General features: G+C 38.0%; 1 protein-coding gene across 3 annotated transcripts in view; it reads left to right on the top strand.

Moving 5' to 3' along the window:
* The window catches only part of LOC136883239 (serine/threonine-protein kinase SIK2), a 566,180-nt gene that overhangs the window by 330,972 nt on the left and 214,945 nt on the right, over nt 1-20,263 (top strand). The window lies entirely within an intron of this gene.

Raw genomic sequence — 20,263 nt, 5'->3', positions numbered from 1 at the left:
TTTAGCCTACCTTTCGCTTACTGCTTGCAAACAGGTGAAGATAAAAAGCAGACTCAATGGACTGCAGTGGAAGGAGAAGGGAATACCTTATCGTGTACGCTCATTTGTCAAGAGCTGATCTTGTTTTCTAAAGGGTTGTGAAAAGAAGGAATGGTGCGTCAGTAATCTACCATCAACGTGTGAAATTAATGGAACGCATGAATTAGGATGTCCATCATTTAAAACTCTTTACAAGGAGCATAGTGGGGAAACATTTAAACAATCTTTACGACATATGTCCATGCTCATTGATTGGCTGTGTTGCAGTGCATATCGAGAGGTGAACAAAATATGTAAATTGCAGTGTCGAAATGACGTCAGTGTGAAAGAAACATTTGTAAAGTAAAAACATCATGTCATTTCTCTCTAATACTAAGTGTAACGCAGTTGAAAAGGCAATCGTAAAGTTTTATCCATCCGGCATTTTTTGTTAATGTAGCTGCGAATGCTGTAAAGAAAATCTGGGATAAGGTGCCTCGTCAATGGACTCAAGATCCTGTTTTGTCGGAGCTCAAAACGCGTAGTTTACATCATGAACAAGTGAGTTTAGGTAGGAGACCTTCAATGAGACAGTGTCGTTCATGCCAAACTGTATTACGGACCTAAAAGTAACGAGTTGTCTTCGCTTAACATGTGACGACCGTTTTGCTATAGTTTACCATTACAGTTAGGTTAATATAAATACACAGTGACGGTTAGGATTCCACCAGCACTAGTTAACATGTTCGGCACGGGAACATAAAAACATTTTTAAACACTGTAAGGTGCCAGGTTAGAAAACATACCACATGAAACTCAGAGGAACTCTCTAATTAATAATCCTTTTAGCGTAGAGAGGTGCCCAAGCAAAACAATCAACATACACTCATTTAAAACACTGTACCAAAGTAACGTAGTAGGCAGCAGCCAGTTGACAGTTCAATAGCGGTAAGAAACCCAGTGCACACCGATTATCCAAGATTGTGCACCCAGTAAATCCAAATAAATTACCACGTAGAGGCACCACGCAGAAGCATTTAATGCAATAAGTAAATACAAGTAAAATGCAAGACAACTTACCTCAAAGGTGAGAATGTGGAAGGTGCCGGAGGATCGTTTCTATCGTGGCCTTTATTAAAAAAAATTCAAAGTAAACCTTTGATATTAGTGCACGACCTTTATCATGAAAGGATAAGCCGAGGATTTTTAGAAATATCGGAATTTAATTAAAAGCACCAAATGAACATTACACGAAAATAAATAAAAGAAGAATAAGTCAAGGGTTTTTGAAATCAAAGATCAAAGGATAGAGCAAATAGATAATTAATTACCGTACCGTAGATCGCAACTACCAACGAGAGAAATGAAACCAATATCTAGCACGGTGTTATTCTAGAACAACCTGCATTAATTAACAGGGCTCGGAATCCAGCCAACCCCGAAAATCAAATCAATGGAAATTCACTAATACACGGAACCGGCCTGGTACAATACCAAATAGGTTGGCACGAAGAAACAGCTAAATTCAGAATTAGGAAATAAATCACAGGAAATTCCACCATCGACACCACCGAGCCAGTGGAGTGCAGGAAAGGGGTAATTCGGCAATACAATCACAACACTTCAGGAGCGTAACACAGCAAGCAGATATTTCTGCTAAATACAATATTCATTACATAAAATCATAGGCCAGATATCCAGAATGGCATCACAAGCACTGAGAAGTAGTTACCGTAATGGTCCACACCAGCTCAGCAAGGGCTTTCCTCAATACGCAGAAGGTTCAGCCGAATTCAATATTGCACGCACAGAAATCACCAGGAGAGATAACACGGATCCCCCAATAAACAATCAGATTCCGGGGAAAGAATTAAGCAAAACCTATAATAATAATTCCCCAAAGTTCCAAGTCAAGCTCAGAACAACAAATTCCAACCGTAATCCGTGCCAGTCTCCAACCAACTCGTCAGTCATCGCGCAAAATCAACAATCTCATCAGTATCTTTAACAAGAATAGTCGCCAAGACGACCGCAAGCAGTCAACGAGTGACAAAACACCGCTGAACGGATTGGTATTCATTTTTCTCAGCTCCTTTTAAAGCAATTAATAACAATTTACACCCAGAGTGGTTGGTGATGAACTGTTAGGCGTATTTAGCAATTGCCAAGTCTTAAAATGATGCAGAACTACTTTTTTCAAAACACAAGTTTGATGGCCCCCGGAATGGCAGGTCTAAATTAACATAACTGACTTTTCGAAAAATAAATACAAGAACCAAAAGAAAATGTGTTTTAGGAAAGGGGTCAGTTATGGACGAATGATCAAATAAGTTCCTGTTACTAGCGAAAATGCCAGGTCGGGAAGAGAATCCTGAATGATAATAATAACTGTGCAAGCACAAATTATGTTAACAGATAGAAGAAATAATAAAAACATACCAAAATTCCCAACCAAAAGGGGGGAAAACCAGGGTAAACCCTGGACAAAATTAAATCTTACATGGCACGTCTGTCTAGTACAAAGACAGGAATAAAACTGCAAGATGGCTTCCCCAACAACGGTCAAGGCCCCAGCGTTCTCGCTAGTAATAGGGAGCGAGGGGGAGGGGGAAACAATACAGAAGTACACATACAATGGTATGTATACCTCTACTGACATCAAAAGGAGGACGAGCTTCAAGGAGATTAAACTTTACGTAACAACCTTACAAACATGGCTGCGAAAAGAGTAAACAAGATTTTTCAGAAAAAGGTGAAGAAACGTGCTGGGAGAAAGGTGAGGAAGCATGCTGGGTATGGACTTATTAATAAAGTGATTGATCTTCCCTTTGAGCTTCATCTTCCTTGTTACCAGTGCTGCGGCCCTGGAACACGACTTGACGTCCGCTTGGCACGTGGTGATCCTAGTATTAATACGTTAGATGCTGCCTGCAAAGAGCATGACATTGCTTATCGTCAATACAATCCAAAACTAAGGTGTGGCTGATGAAAATCTGCTTCGTAACGCTATGCAGCGTGTGTCGTCACGTAATGCTTCAGTTGGAGAGAAGATAGCAGCACTTGTCCTTGCCGGTGCAATGAAAGGAAAACTGTTACTAGGTAGTGGCATTAAACACCGAAGACAGTAAAATAATCTATGAAAGAAAGGACCAATGAAACTCTATCCTTCTTTCAGTGTTGAAGAAAGTCATCTTTTACGGATGGCAGGATGGTGTCCAAAAGCTACGAACAGCTGAATGATTAATGAGGACGGAACTTTTACAGGTATGTTATCATTGAAACATATTATTGACTTCGCAGAAGACTTTAGACGTATTATAATCAACGCAAAATAAGAGCTAATTTTGATCCTTGATCGAAGTTATTACAATTATCTTATAGCAGCAGAGACACCACTAGACTCGAAAATTACACTTCATCGTATATTGTGGAGGGTTCCACATGTAACATTATCTGATCGAGAAAAACTTCGATTGCTCAAGATTGTAGAAAATGATACACCATTGCCTATACGTTTTCGAAGTTGGGAGCTGCATGAATATCCAGTGTTACCACCTACAAACAAGCATACCTGGGCTGTTAAAACATTACGTTTTACTGAAAAGCCTTTGCTATTATTTTTATATGTCAAGCCCATCGTAAATTCAACCATGAAAAAGGTAATATTTACAGTGATCAAAGTGTGAACTAAGAAATATTAGACTACACCTCAGCGTAAACATGGACATTACTTTTGAGAAAAATAAATTTGGGTTACTGTATGACATGTTTTGTAAATTTCACTCATTGTATTATCAAAAGAAGATCGTCCGTTATTTTCACCTGAAGAATTTAAAAATAAAGCACCGATTGTAGTTATAGACTGCTCTTATGAAGAATCTATAAAATAATCAACTGTCGACATTTGTTAAGAATTTGAATCATCTTAAAATATTCCTGCTAACACAACAGCCTATTGTCTTTTTTATTCATATGAGTGATGTTACTTACCATCCGCTAACAAATATTGTTACAAGACTATAAATAAGGATAGCACTTTATCATGAATTTTAGTGTGTGCTTCTACATCGTACACTATGGAACAGAAATAAGAAAAAAGTCTACACGGTTACAGACATTCGTCCTGATAACAACACAAACACAGTTTTGGTTGTTCGCATGCCGATAAACAACATCTCACACAAGTGAGGCTATAAACATAGAACCTTATGTCAGAAGCCACAACATCTGATTCAGTGTTTACTACCAGAATGTATATCTACGTAAGCTGCTCCTTTGGTAGATGCTTTCTGGGACATCCTTCCTGTCTACAGTAAGATGTCAATCGATGTAGCTTTATGCAGACCTTGTCAACGGCATTACAAGCATCGAGGTAAAAATTGTTTGGATGATTGTGATGGAGCAAATCCGAAGATTGAAAACTGTACACAGTGAATGGATGAACTTTTCCCCTTCATTACAGTACCTGATAATGATTTAGAAAGGAAGAAAACACATGAATAACAAGGTAAGAACAGCATTAACTTCTTTGCCAAGCATAACATACATAGTATAATATATTTTAAAACTTAATTTCATAAACATAGAAGTTTTGTTTAATTTCAATGTTACAGGGGGCATTACAATTTTGGAAACATGCTACCACTTCGCAGTAAGCAGTTAAGGAGTACAGCAAACTTGTCGACGGCATAACCAAGACCGTTGTTTAACCGCTAGTAGTTTGTTTAATTTTGTAAATAATTATACAATAAATATTTCATTAAATTAAAAATGTTATACTTATTGCATTCCCTTTGCCTCCTTACACCTATCGAAAATATTCACACTCATACCATCGATAAAAGCTTGAGTTGATAACGAACAAGTCTAAACATGCATAACCATGTCGACGTCATTGCTGCATGTTAAGAAAAGAATAATCTTAGTAACTTATGTCATGTCGGAGATAGTCTGTTGGATGGAAGCGTAAAGCCTTAAGCATAAGATCACGTCTTCAGGGTTGTTCGTCACTGTCGTATGGTGGCACAAACCCATGAGCTGACCTCTTTTAAAATCACTCACGCTGCAACGTCATGTTATTTTTCCGTCGGATGGAGACGTAAAGCCATAAGCAGAGAAAAACTGGGCCAGGCCCGACCAAAATAGTGAGTGTAGGGATAGGCCGCCTGTGTGTAGTTAGGCTTGCTCTCGTGCACAAAGATATTACTGTGACGTCACGTTACTTTTCTGTCGGATGGCGACTGTCTAGTTAGTTCCTCCAAAAATGGTGACGGGAAGGACATCTATCCGTAAAACTGCGCCCAATGTGGCGGTACTTTAGACAGGCCTTTCCAAAATGTCGCCTGTGAGGAAAGAAGGGCATCAGACCGTAAAACTGAGCCCATGATGAAGACTGTGTAGTTATGCCCTCCAAAATGGCGACGGGAAGGACATCTGTCCGTAAAACTGGGCGCTGTGTAGACAGGCCCCTCCAAGATGGCGTCTGGAGGTGCACATGTCCATAACTAGGCCCTGCGTAGTTAGGCCCCTCCAGGATGACGGCGGAAGGGTAACTGGCATAAAACTAGGTTAGGCCATATGTGCTCCCTTTTCGTGGGGGAATCGAAATGACGACGGGAAGGTCATCTGACCGTAAAACTGTGTCCTCTGTTACTTATGCCCCTCCAAAATGTACTTATACAAGGGTCGAGTCATAAATCATGGCAACTATTTATTTCTCACGAACAGGAGACAACACGGAAAATCTAAGATATGCATTTGGACTTCTGGAGATTCTCGTAGGAAAGTGACAGAACACAGGCCATTGGTAAACATTGTTTTATTATGGTATAGACAGCAAATACACAAGACTACGTACAAAGTATAGATCTCCATTGGTTACAGACTTTCGAAAGAATTACCCACGGTTCCCACTGTGCGTTGCCAGCGGTGGGGTAGCGCTGAATACCATTTGCTGCATGTGTATCGCTAACGTGTGACACCTCTCTCCGAGTCAGCACCCATGACGTCACGACCACGTAAACTTGTGCTTTTAAATTGCCCGCCACTACGTGCATAAGGTGGCAACAGTGAAGTTTCGCCCCGCAGTGAGGTTAGCGATGCTCTGTTGTCCATAAAAGTGAGATTAGGGTTTGTCAAGGTGACAGCTGTAGCTAAGCACATGGCTTTGTTTAAAAACACGAGCACGTGGTCGTGATATCAGGGTCACGTGGTCATGGCGTCACGGGGTCAATGACTTCGGGTGCTGACTCAGGAGAAAAAATGCCGAGGGCATGTTTTTGAAGTGTCACTTTTCCCTACTATGCTGTTACGATGTCCTCTTTGCTAGCAAACCCTTGTCCACGTAATGGCTTCTTGACTTTGGGGATTAGATCATAGTCACACACTTAATGCTTCCAGCAGCTCTGCATAGCACTGGGGTACACTTCTGTCGCGGAGAACTGCTGCTCCTGCTTGTTGACTTCCACTCACACACTGTTGTTTACATACACCATCTAGTGGCATCATACGCAAGTACATACCGTGTGTTTCCAAATGCATATCTTAGGTTTTCCGTGTTGTCTCCTGTTTGCCATGACTTAGGACTCGACTTCCGTATGTTCATATTTTTCCTTTTTGAATGAGGAGTGTCAGGAGGAGGATGCGGTAAGGAGAAAGTAGTATTTGTTTACCCTTTTGAATTATAGGTTGTTTGTTCTAAAATCATAAATAGATAGACAAAGAAAGAGGAATAGATGTGTAACGATAATCTATCCTAGTAAAATAAAAATATGCTATTTTCTATTATTTATCGTCATTATCATTCAAGTTGAACTGTTATAGTAAAAATAAACATTATAGCGTTCTTGTATTACTATCAACATTTCTGAAAATAAACATAATGTTACATTTTGAATATGTGATTGATATTTTACATCTTGGATATAGAAAAAAGAACTTTAAATAAATGATGTAATAATATTTTTGTAGATAATTTTTCCCCTTCTTACACATAATTATAATATTTACAATAATAAAAGTTTTACGAATATTATTTACACATGAAATGATGTCATGACAAACACAGCTATATCCTGTTGTACCCTCGTACCCTGGTACACTCGTAAGGAAATCACTATTCCACACACGTTTATTATCAAATGGAATTAATGAACATTTATTCTGCTCAGTTGTAAAAACATGGTGCCTGTGTGATTGTATTCTTTTCTGTCTACAAAAAGCAGCATTTTAGATGCTAGTACATTACGATAGTGTTGAACATGTAAATGGCTAAATACGCTTGAACGTACACCTTTTGCCTTTTTCACAGATTGTGAATTTTCAGTCTCGTATGCAGAAAATGTTGGTGCTAATCCAATAAACTCATACCACATTCATCTTTCATAAGACCTATAATTTTTTGTTAAGTAGTTTAATGTTAAATTAATTAGAAGATATTTCAAAGTATTCAGAATGGACGTTCGTATTTCGAATATGATAAATAAAACTATCTGTATACATACGAAAAAGCGAAAGATCTGAATACTGCTGCTTTGTAAATTCATAATGAAAATCATACATTTTTAGTTTTGAAAAATCTAGTATGACCATTCCTAAATAAATTGGCTTCGCATTAACTATCTCAGTTTTTTAAATGTCAACAGAAATAACGTCACGATCAATGGCATGATAGGATTTAAAATTTGGTTTTGAGATGTACTTGCGTGCCCCATACCGTCCATCCCATTGATTAATTGAATGAATGTCGCGATGTTTGCGTACATTTTCCGTAGATGGTGTTATTCATAAGTTTGAAAAACGTACTCTCAAATGTTGATGTAGCACGTTCACGATGCATGTACGGTTTACGCCATGCTTCCTGCAATAATACGGTGAATACACTCTAATCGTATTCCATACATTGAACAAGATATTCTATGTGAATAACATAGCCAGCAGTTTAACATGCTTTGATGTATTATCAGGCGAAATCATTTTTCAACGCAAAAGGAAGGTCAGAATGAAAATTATGAAGATTAGAAGGGTATCCAAGTGTAACCCCTAACACGAAACCACGGTTAGGATCTGTAGCAGCTAGAAAAACATCAAAATGTTCAGTTTCAGTTTCTGTTAGCCATACAAAATCTTAAAATCTTTACATGGTAATGCCTGTGACATTGCATCCCCCATACAGATTATTAATATCGAAATACGTAAGATAAGAATCTTCTTTCTCTGAATCACAATTGTTGAGGTAGGGATTATTTGCAATGGCATGCCTTTTAACAAGCGAAACAAGTCCACTACGAATTCCGCGTTCAAAAAAAAAGCATGTCAACGTCAGTAAGAAGACCTGGCATCCCACGAAAGACCGGGAGTCGTGTGCTTGAACACATTTTACGGAACATCACAAGTCAGCATATTCACCTACTGACTTTCAATGTTGTCCACACATTACATGCTGATGGTGTACTACATTCACTTAATACACTAGTAAATGCAGACTACGGAGGTAATTTTGTTTCTGCTAACGTTTGAAAACTTTGAATATAGTCATATGGCAGAATACCTTTTCTTATACAAAGTTAAAATTTCTCTGGATGTGGAAAATACTCACGGATGTATTTACAAGTGTATCAAGAGAAAAGTTTATAAATTTATAGGAATCTAGAAAGCGAATGCTAAAGACCTTAAACAGTACACCCGCAGGAACAATTTGTTAATCAGTGGAATGCCAGGAATGGCCAAAGAAAACGTGTATGACTTGGTAATATAAACAGCCAGGGCATTGGGGGTTGACTTGGGTATTCAGGAGATTGACGTCGCTCATCGTCTGCTGTCAAGAGGTGGGGACGTTCGAAGAATTGTGGTGACATTTACTAACAGGTGGAAGAAAGACGAAATACTGAGTGCAAGAATACAGAAAAGAGTGTTGAACACCCAGGATATTGGACTGAACTGCCCATCACGCAAAGTATTCATTAATGACCATCCTTCGCCCAGGAATGAGAACATTGCGAGAAGGTGCAGGCTACTGAAGCAGAATGGCAAAATATTTGCCACATGAACAAGGGACTGCAAGATCTACGTCCGCGAAGCTAGAGATGGACCAAGCATGCTCATCAGCAACGAAGATAAGATCGCACACCTCGAGAATAAACTCGGACAGTAAACACTGCAGGTACTATACTCACACGCAGTTATACTGATTTTAAATGGTACAGGACATTTATAGCAGTAAGGAAATAATAAGTTCTGTTGAGATCCAATGTGATACTATAGAAAACTATAAATTACAAACTAAGAATCAAGCTCTAAATTCTAAATTTAAATGTATCTGTATCAATGCACGAAGTGTTAGGAACAAGTTTGAGGATCTTATGCTTATTATTGATGAGGTTACAGAACTTGACATTATAGTTATAACAGAAAATTGGCTATCAGATGAAGAAACATCCTATTATAACATACCTGGCTTTGAACCTTGCCATCTAGCTAGAGAGGGTACTGGAGGGGGACTGTCAGTGTATGTATCAAGAAAATGGACAACTAAAGTCACTAAGATCATTAACAGTTATCACAGTATTCTCCAAATAGAAGTATTTAGCAAAAACCGGAGATATAACGTAATTTCTTATTACAACCCAAAGGAGAGTAATATTACTAACTTTATGATAGACCTTGAACTTGTTTTGTGCAATACCCGAAAATCAAACTGATTGCTGATAGGAGACGATAACGTAGATTTTCTAAAAGATAGCAATATTTATAAGAACTATATATCCTTATTGAATTGTTACAATTTTTACCCCTGCAGTACAAGGCTTCCAACAAGAATAACACCCACATCCTCAACTTTAATTGATCATATACACTCAAACTTTGCCACTGCAGATTACCGTGTATATAATGTAATAAGTGACCTTAGTGATCATAATATTATAATTCTAGAAGTAACAACACAAATTAAAGAGAGCTCCCTTCCATTCATTAGTGACGCAAATATACAAACACACATGAAAATAAATTACACGACGCTAAATGATTTTTTCACAAAAAATACACGTACAAATTTATGTGCTGACGTGAATGAAGCCTACGACCAGCTCTGTGCTTTTATTAGTGAGGGACTTAGAGTAGCTACTTCAAATATTGGGCAAAAACCACCACGAAAAGATACACATAAGCCATGGGTAACACAAAAATTCCTAGAAGTTTTAAAAAGAAAAAATATCCTATATGCAAAAACTAAAGCTAAAAACCCTTCAACTGAAACAATCGAAGAGTACACAATATGTTGCAAGGACGTAATTAAAATGAAAAGATTGCTAAAAAGGTCATATTATAATCATGTTATTAGAAAAGGGGATACTAATAAAGAAATGTGGAAGGCAGTAAACCAAATACTTGGGAGAACTAGTAGTAAACCAAAAGTTACAGAACTTGTGTGTGAAAATGTTCAGCACACATCTAGTCAAGATATTTGTAAAGATTTTAACACATTTTTCGTTAATGTAGTCGAAAACTTGGTTAAAGATCTTGGTCCATGTAACCCACCTTTGCTGTCTAATCATACGATCTGCAACTGTGTGTACTTTAGGCCAACAGATGTTAAGGAAGTTACACAAATCATAGAAGCACTAGCCAGCAAGAGTAACCACACAGATGACGGAATAAATAACATACTCCTCAAGAGGTGTGTAAATCATCTGCCCCCCTTGCTCACCAAAATAATTAATTTGTCATTGCAAACAGGAGTAATACCAGATAAATGTAAAATTGCTAGACTGGTAGCAGTTCTTAAGAAAGGAACACAATGTGACCCCAGTACTTACAGGCCACTATATATAGTATCTTCGCTAGCAAAAGTACTTGAAGTAGTAATAATAAACAAGTCTTGAATTTCCTAACAAAAACACATTTCTTCTTCAAATTTCAGTATGGCTTCCTACCCAAACATAGTACACTTTCAGTTGCTTTTGACATAGTGTCCCTGATACAGAATGTATTAGTTGTGAGGCACAACTGGTGGGATTTCAGCAGGACATATCAGATCAATTGAATTCAGGAGGCCAGTTAGATTGCATAGCCATAGATCTGTCCAAAGCCTCTGATAGAGTGGAACATGGAATATTATTAAAGAAATTGGAGGGAATAGGACTGGACGTAAGGGTTACACGTTGGGTGAAAACATTTCTAAATTCAAGGGTTCAGAAAGTCAAAGTAGGAAATAACGTATCGCAGGAAGAGAAAGTTTGGAAGGGAATTGCACAGGGTAGTATAATCGGTCCGTTACTTTTCTTAATATACGTAAATGATTTAGGGAATAATATAACATCAAAAATAAGGTTGTATGCAGATGACATAATTGTTTATAGGGAAATAAATAACATTGATGATTGTTCAGAATTGCAAAGGGACCTTGAGAGTATCCAACAGTGGGTTGAAGAGAATAATATGAAGGTTAATGGAGGCAAATCAACTGTTACAACATTTGCAAACAGGAGTTATAAAACTGAATTTGAATATACTTTGGATGGGGTAGTTATCCCAAAAGATGGCAAGTGCAAATACTTAGGTGTAAAATTTGAAAGTAATTTGCACTGGAAGGGTCATGTGGATGACATTGTTGGGAAAGCATACAGATCATTACATGTCATAATGAGGCTACTTAAAGGATGCAACAGAGAATTAAAAGAGAAAAGTTACCTAAGTATGGTTCGTCCATTATTGGAATATGCAAACAGTGTTTGGGATCCTCACCAAGAATACCTAATAAAAGAAATAGACAGTGTGCAGAGGAAAGCAGCAAGGTTTGTAACAGGGGATTTCAGGAGAAAGAGTAGTGTATCAGAAATGTTAAAGGAACTTGGGTGGGAAACTTTAAGTAAGAGAAGGGAGAAAACTAGACTTATAGGGTTATATAGAGCCTATACAGGAGAAGCAGCATGGGGAGATATCCGTGAGAGGCTTCAGTTGGAAAATAATTATATCGGCAGGACTGACCACAAGTATAAAATTAGAAGTTATTTTAGTAGAAGCGATTGGGGTAAATTTTCATTCATTGGGAAGGGTGTAAAGGAGTGGAACAGTTTACCAGGGGTAGTGTTTGATCCTTTTCCAAAATCTGTACAGATATTCAAGAAGAGAATAAACAGCAACAGAGAAAATAAATGAAATGTTAGAGGGCATTCGACCAGTGCAGGTTAATGTAAATAAAAAATGTGTGTGAATAAATTAATTCCATCCCCTAGTCTAAGGAGTTTGGACAGCCAAAGTAGGGGACTGCCTGTAGGGGTGAAGTACAGTAGGGACTTCGTGGGCCCTGGGACCGCTACGGTAGCTGTGAAGGCCCTTCAGGAACTCTGAAAAGTGGTGGCAAAAGGGGCACTGGTTAAGACGCAGAAGGTCGTTATGCTACTTAGGTTCCAGAATGGGTAAAGGAAAAAAGAAAAAAGTAAATAAATGCAATGTAAATTTTAATCTTATACCAGTTGTACAGTATCATTTGAAGTAATTCCACATAAAGTATATCAGTTGACTATATTTGTAAGTAGTACAGGAGATATTATTAGTAGAATTTTGTAAACAATATAAATTTACTAAGGATGAGCTGTGTGTTTAATAGAAAAAAATTGTTAGCGTAAATTTTATAATATTGTATTATAGGAAAATTTTGTTCTCTTGTTAATTTAATATTTAGTGCTTGACAATAATGTATTTGAGTGTACTATTTGCCACCGAGGTAGGCGCCTCATTTGCAAATAAAGAGATTTTGATTTTGATTTTTGATTAGATAGTAATAAAATAGCAGCTGGAATTTTCATAGATCTTGCAAAGGCATTTGACACAGTTAAGCATATCCTACTACTTAATAAACTAGCAGATGCAGGAATTAGAGGAATAGCCTTTGAGTGGTTTAAAAATTACTTAACTGATAGGAAGCAATATGTTAATATCAATGAAACTAAAGGGCCCATCTTCAATGTTAAACATGGTGTCTCACAATGGTCATTGCTGGGACCATTACTGTTTTTAATATTTATTAATGATGAGTTTACTGGTAAGATATTCCTTTTTGCAGATTATATATTTATATTTTATGACAGCAGTTGTGAACAAACGATTATGGAGTATATGCAAAAAGATCTGGACATACTAACATCATGGCTGAACAACAATAACCTAGTTATAAGCACCTCAAAAACAAAATACATGATATTTCATAAACCAACACAAATTATCAATACCTGTAATGTAGTAAAAATTGGCAATGAGCCCGTTGAAAGAGTAAAGCAGTTTTCATATTTAGGCCTGGCTTTAGACAATAAATTAAGTTGGAATGAGCATATCTTAAATGTAAGGAAAAAAATTATTAGTGTAATTGGAGTACTAAAAAGATTGAAAGACTATGGAATGAACAACCAACACTTAAGAAACATATATACCTCCCTCATACATTCACACCTTATGTACATGAATATAATATGGCGAAATTATACACAGGAAGCTATAAAGGGACTAGAAGTACTCTAAAAGAGAGCTTTAAAAATTATGTATGGATTTGATTTTCTAAAACCAGCTGTGGAAGTTTTTCAGGAAACAAACATATTACGAGTACAATGCCAGCTTAAATACTCTCAAGCTTTATTTATATTCAGATATAAAAATAATATGATTTCTGTTAATAAAGAACTACGATACAGAAAAGATATTCACACCCATAACACAAGATCAGCAAACCAGTTTTACAAAGATTCCACAAACACTACCACATATGGTGTTAAAAGCATTTCTTATTCAGCAAGCATAGCCTTTAACATTCTACCTCCAAAATTGAAACAAATCAATAAGATGTACAGATTTAAAAAAGAAGTACGCATGTACTTGCTTGAACAGTATGTTGGAGAATAAATCGATAACCACTGTTTTTCCAGCTAAGTTTAGTTTATTTTTAATGTCTTATTTTTTCCATGTAAAATAATGATATTATGATGTAAATCAATAATTGTAAATATTCCTTGTTATATATATGTAGGCCTATGCGTTATCTGTTAACTGAAACTAAAAGCTGCCAAGCTGTGATTGTGAAGGGCAGTCCCTCCTTGAGCCGCTAGCTCACTGGGACATTCTATAACCAACAAATAAATAAATAAATAAATAAATAAATAAATAAATAAATAAATAAATAAATAAATATCGCCTACACGATGACTGAATGAAATGAAGCGCTCATGATTTTGTTGCAATTACAGTGAACTTTGTGCAGACTCACGAACAATGAAGTGGCCGGCATAGCCTGACAAGTTATGAAAAAAGCAAGGACTTGTTTAGGAACACGATATAAAATGTTACATGAATGATGTGTGTTGTAAAACATTCGAAATCTGCATAAACAGTAAACGGAAGAGGTTCTTGACGATAATAATTCTCACATTTCATTTCTGTATCTGTAATAATGTTATTTGTTTTACGTCCCACTAACTACTCTTTTACGGTTTTCGGAGACGCCGAGGTGCCGGAACTTAGTCCCGCAGGAGTTCTTTTACGTGCCACTAAATCTACCGACACGAGGCTGACGTATTTGAACACTTTCAAATACCACCGGACTGAGCCAGGATCGAACCTGCCAAGTTGGGGTCAGAAGGGCAGCGCCTTAACCGTCTGAGCCACTCAGCCCGGCTTTCTGTATCTGTTAACTCATTAAATCTATTAGGTAGAAATACTTCTTGACAGATGCACAATATCCTATCACCAAATCTCGTTGGTAATCTCTGAAGTGAAATAACTTTAAATTGTTGATTAACAGGAAGATCACTCAGTCTTGTTGTTGTTGTTGTTGTTGTTGCCCCTGCGAACCGTCCTAGATGTTAATCCTTTTCATTTTTCTAAAAAATCAAAATACTATTTTTTTAGATTTAAGAAAACGCATAATTAATAAAAACATAAAACATGCCTTTAAATAATGCATGCGTTGAATGCAGATACGGCAAACCTAGCCCTTTCTGCGATGTAGCAGCAGTAAACGTTGGTCGCTCTCTATACATGAAGATAATATCTAAAAAGAAAGATAAAAATCAAATAATGATATTTTAAAAAATCAAAACTTACTTTTTTTTAGATTTTTTTAGATCTTTAACAGATAACAATCACCGATGATAGAGTAGACGGCAGATAACCACTCCCTAGTCCTTTCTGCGATTAATACAGCAAACCACCTCCCTAGTCCTTTATGTTATGTGGATATGGCAAAAATCGCCGATCATAATGCCAATAATGATGATAATGATTTCTAAAACGAAAAAAAATCATATATATTACTGTTTAAATGTGTATATTTATTTTTACAAACAGTATAGCTCACGTTACGAAAGTAGCTTACCTTGGTTTGGTGGATCAGCAGAGGTGAACGGGTCTAACTACCAAACCAAAGTTAATTTAAAACTTTAACAAACGTTATATTTTCTGAGTTTCAACAATCAATAACAACCTAAATTTAACCACTTTTCACTAGTTAAGATAACAGGTACCATGACAAAATTTATACAAGGCAAGTACATACAAAATTTAGTGACAGTTTAGTAATCCAGGCTTCCAACCCCTCGCATTACATTCCCTGAGCTCTCATCTCGACCTTACAACAGATTACTATTTTACACAAGGGCAGAAAACCCCTAGTCCCTGGAGCACATGTTCCCGACTCCAAATATCAAGCCTCCCAGAGGCACAGTTACCTCACTTGAACAGAGCTGATACGCTCTCAGTTTTTCAAGCCTTTTCAAGGCGATATCAGACCTTACAATTACTTGCCATCAAGGCACAACTTACAAAAATGAAACAGGGGTATCTCGTACCCAACCTACAGGGCCTTTGTGTAAAAGAAATAACAGTTAAATAAATGGCCCGAACACAAAATGAAAGGAGGCGAATACTTGCACTGCTCTATGTGACTTCTTAAAACGTAACGGGCACTAGGCCGATGAAAGAGGGGCTATTCCCAAACTATGGAGGTGACTCGTATAATGAGGAAATTTAAAACATTACGTAGGGGAGAAAATTAGTCACAAAACGTAGTCATCTCAAACCAAAATGAAGGGGAGCTCGAGAGGGTGGATCACTCTCTATCCCCGAATTACAGTTACAGATTTTATGATATTTTCACATTAGCCGGCAGAACTTACATTTTAGAGAAGTTGGTTACACATTGAAGTTTCGGACCCTTCCCTCAGGTTAAACTGCAGAGCTAGCAAGAATTAAAGATGTTAAATGGCCATTACCTTGCTAAAGAACAGCTGCCTGATGACAGAGGCACCTCCTGCCTCCTGCTTCACATACACACACTTAGTTAGATGTTGATCAAGTAGCCAAGAGACGTGAAAATCCGCAGTTTATAAACCCTCGGGGAAAGTTTGAGACCTTTCATGAATAATAAAGCCACACCTTCTCAATTTTATTGGTAGATGAAAAAGTTACACACAAAATCGAAGAAGAAGCCTGTGATAGACTGAAAATTAATTACAGAAATTAGGGATTGGCTGAATTCAAAACTGGCGGAAAGAAAAGGTCATTATTGCCAACCCAAAAATGAATGAACATAATTTAGTAAGGAACAAACTTATGAATACAAAATTTCTTCAAATAAAGTTCCTTCACTTCGCACCAGAGTGCATGATCATAGTTTTTTGTAGTGACCTCTGTGAGAGAATGTCCAAATGTCTTGATCAACGGAAAACAAAAACATGTTGAAATACACACAGTAGTGGAAAGTTCACCATCACAATATTAAGGTAGTAAGTTGGTCTAGTTCCAAGTTCAGTGTTTCTCCAGTGGAGGAGTTCTGTTAGGCGCAACACCTCCCGGTACAAAAAGTAAGAGAGGAGAGGAGAAGTGCTTGTTCGTTTATATACCCACGTGTCGACCAAAGTTCAATGTCCGCCATCAATTTTTACGACGAGCACATTGGATTGTAATCTGGCACCGCGTTTTACACTCACTGCTGTTAACGATTAACCAATAATAATTATTGAATTTTACGATAAAATGCGATGATAAACAGAGCATGTGACTATGCGTATAAAACTATCTTTTGGACCAGTGACTAGCATTTGCCTGGTATGAAAATGAAAAACCGCGGAAAACCATTTTCAGAAAAGTATATACTGTATTGGTTTGTAACCTACTACCTTTACGGAAAAACTATCTTCATGGCTGGCACAGGTGTAAGCTCGAAGGATTTACCTAGCTAGGAATCGAACCCCAATCTCACGAACTAATTTTAAGCCTATTTTAGTCACCTCTTACGACAGGCAAGCGATATTGTGTGTGTACTCTCAAGTTAAGAGCCTATAGATGTCCTCTTAAAACAGGCAAGTGCTCCCCAGATAACACCACTTGGATGGCCCGTAGAACTGTATGTTACAGCACATGACAATATTGTTCTGTCTTATTGCGCTGAACAGCGGTCGCTTAGTGGACCAAGGCCACAATCCTATAGGGTCACCTCTTGATACCGTGACACATCACTAACCGTGTAGAAAACACAACACACGCATTACGTAACACTATCTTCTAATGTAGTAAAGATGTACGCTTCATTCACATTTTTATATACATATGCTTACATGTAGAAAAATAATCATGTTTCAAAATGTAATCTCTAGTAAGTGCCGCTGGATTGCTCGTAGTAAAGGAACAAGTCTATTTGCACCGGATGTCCACCCAGCATTTGCACGTACAATGTCTTTGAATTACTTCTGCTACATGCGTGACCTTTGTAACATTCTCTTGGATGAAGTAAATTATAAATTAATTAAATATGATTTTAAAATGATGCATCGAGTATGTAGTGTAGGGGATGAGATTATTACCTAGATCGCTCGGGAAACGATTCCCGGCCAGGTTAGAATTTTTTTAACCTGCATCTACGGGTTGTTTATAGTCGGGAGTTCGATTCCCTGGTCAGGCTATTAATTTTCATGAGTAGTCTTCTCCTCTTGGCGAATGCTGGTGCAGCTTCCTACTGCTAGGGCGTAGATAGCGGGTATAAATTTACTCCCCGCAGGAGTTCCTTTATCGACACAAGACTGCACTCTTCATCAGGAAGCAAAGGACACAGCACATACTTAACTCTCTCCCTTATGAAAGCTTACAGCTATGCGCTAACTTGCCGTTATCTTATGCGAAATATTATTGAGAGAGCCTCCGTAGCTCAGGCGGCAACACCCTGTAGAAATCGACTACACAGCCCTCCAACCAAGCTATTTTACGGTGACTAAATCAGTAAGAGATAAAAGTTCGAATTTATATGTGTAATACAGATTTTTTTGTTGGATGTGTCAGTGTTCGAATCCCGCACATCCATCTCCTTAACACAATACGATGTAGAATTATAGGTAGGACAGTTTTCATGGTATCCCCTGCTAAGTAGTAACTGAAAGCCTCCGTAGCTCAGGCGGCTACTCCCTGTAGGAATAGACTACACAGCCCTCCAACCAAGCTATTTTACGGTTACTAAACCAGTAAGAGATCAAAGTTCGAATCTCTATGTGTAATACAGATTTTTGTTGCATGTGTCAGTGTTTGAATCCCGCAAATCCATCTCCTTAACACAATACGATGTAGAATTATAGCTAGGACAAAGATTTGTCATGGTATCCCCTGTTAAGTAGAAACTAAAAGCGTCAAATCATTTTATCTGCATGGTGGTAGTGATTATTGTTTTAAGAAGAAGTATAACTGTACACTATTCACACTTCTATTCCTCTCCCTTTTCCTTCTATTTATATAAAAACTAGATTACGATTAAATTATAAAATCCCACCAATCAACAAGATACCGCGCGTCCTCCTTCTAACATATAATCAAAGTAAGATTTTCTGTTCGATAGGAAGTGTATGCTGTCTAGACAACAACAGTATGTTCTATGTACCCTGTAACAGGATTGAACCTGTACAGATGGTCAACATGTTTTTCTCTTGTGGGATGGAGACATACAGCAGCTGATTGCATATATAACTTAAAGAAATGTGTTCGTATAGCCTGTTTTAAACAAAGAGAGATTTGTGTTCGAATCCCATAATGCATGTATTAGAGATGTTTTCTAATGCTGAATAGAAAAGGAACAGAGTTCGAATCCCACGATTTCTTATTATATTACGGTAACTATTGTGTTTGCGTTATAATCAATATAAGTGTTTCTGTTCAGAACACGATAGGAAATGTATGATGTCTATTCATATCTTTACTAAAAGATAACAACAGTATGCTCTATGTACCCTGTAACAGGATTGAACCTGTACAGATAGGCAACATGTTTTGTCTTGTCGGATGGAGACGTAAAGTCTTAGCGACGATGCAGATAGGAGGGCGATCTAGTGCAGGAGGGCCATCTGTCCGTAAAACTGTCCCCTTGGCTATGTTCCATTAGGATCGTTAAGTCCTGTTAAGATGACAGCAGTGAGGTTATAGAGATCATTCACTTCCCCCCTCCAAGATGGTGTTGGGAACGGGTCATGTCGAGAAGGGCTGCCTGCTTTAAAACTATAATCGTCTGTCCGAAATAGTGTCGGGAAAGGGTCATGTCGAGAAGGTCAGCTAGACTTAAAACTATAAGGTTAGGCCCCCTGACTATGTCCCGTTAGTGATCGTTCGACTTTTCAAAAATTCCGCAGCGTGGTTAAGGTAGGATCAGTGAGAATAGGGTCTGTCAAGATGGCAGCCGTGAGGTTAGCCACGTTTCACATGTTCAACAAGTGCACGTGGTTAGGACCTGTCATCTTAACAGCTGTCAAAAAGCACGTGGATTTTAAATTCTGCGCCCCTGCGTGCTAAAGGTGGCAACAGTGAGGTTTGACGCTGTCAAGATGGCAGCAGTGAGGTTAGCAATGTTCATTTGTCCGAAAAAGTGAGGTTAGGGTCCGTCAAGATGACAGCTGTCAAAAAGCATGTGGCCAAGCACGTGGCTTTGTTGACAAAAAGTAGCACGTAGTCGTGACGTCACGGTCACGTGGTCATGGGGTCAATGACCTCGAGTGGTGACTCAGCTGACTACTGCTCTCCTCCTCACGAAAGCCATCACCCGACATGACACTAAAAGCACGTACTAAACAATATTTAAGAGCTTGTGGCACAGTGCTGTGTGTTCACTACCACCACGAGTTACGCACAGTCACACTGACCGCGCAGTGATGCGACTTCTTGACGTGCATCTGCTGCATATCACTTACGAGGGAACGGTACGAAGTCGGACGGCGAATTTCGATTTGAT

The sequence above is a fragment of the Anabrus simplex genome, chromosome 11 (genome assembly GCF_040414725.1).
Source record: "Anabrus simplex isolate iqAnaSimp1 chromosome 11, ASM4041472v1, whole genome shotgun sequence".
Taxonomy (NCBI): Eukaryota; Metazoa; Arthropoda; class Insecta; order Orthoptera; family Tettigoniidae; genus Anabrus; species Anabrus simplex.
The sequence above is the reverse complement of the archived record's forward strand: the minus strand, read 5'-3'. Positions and strand labels throughout refer to the sequence as shown.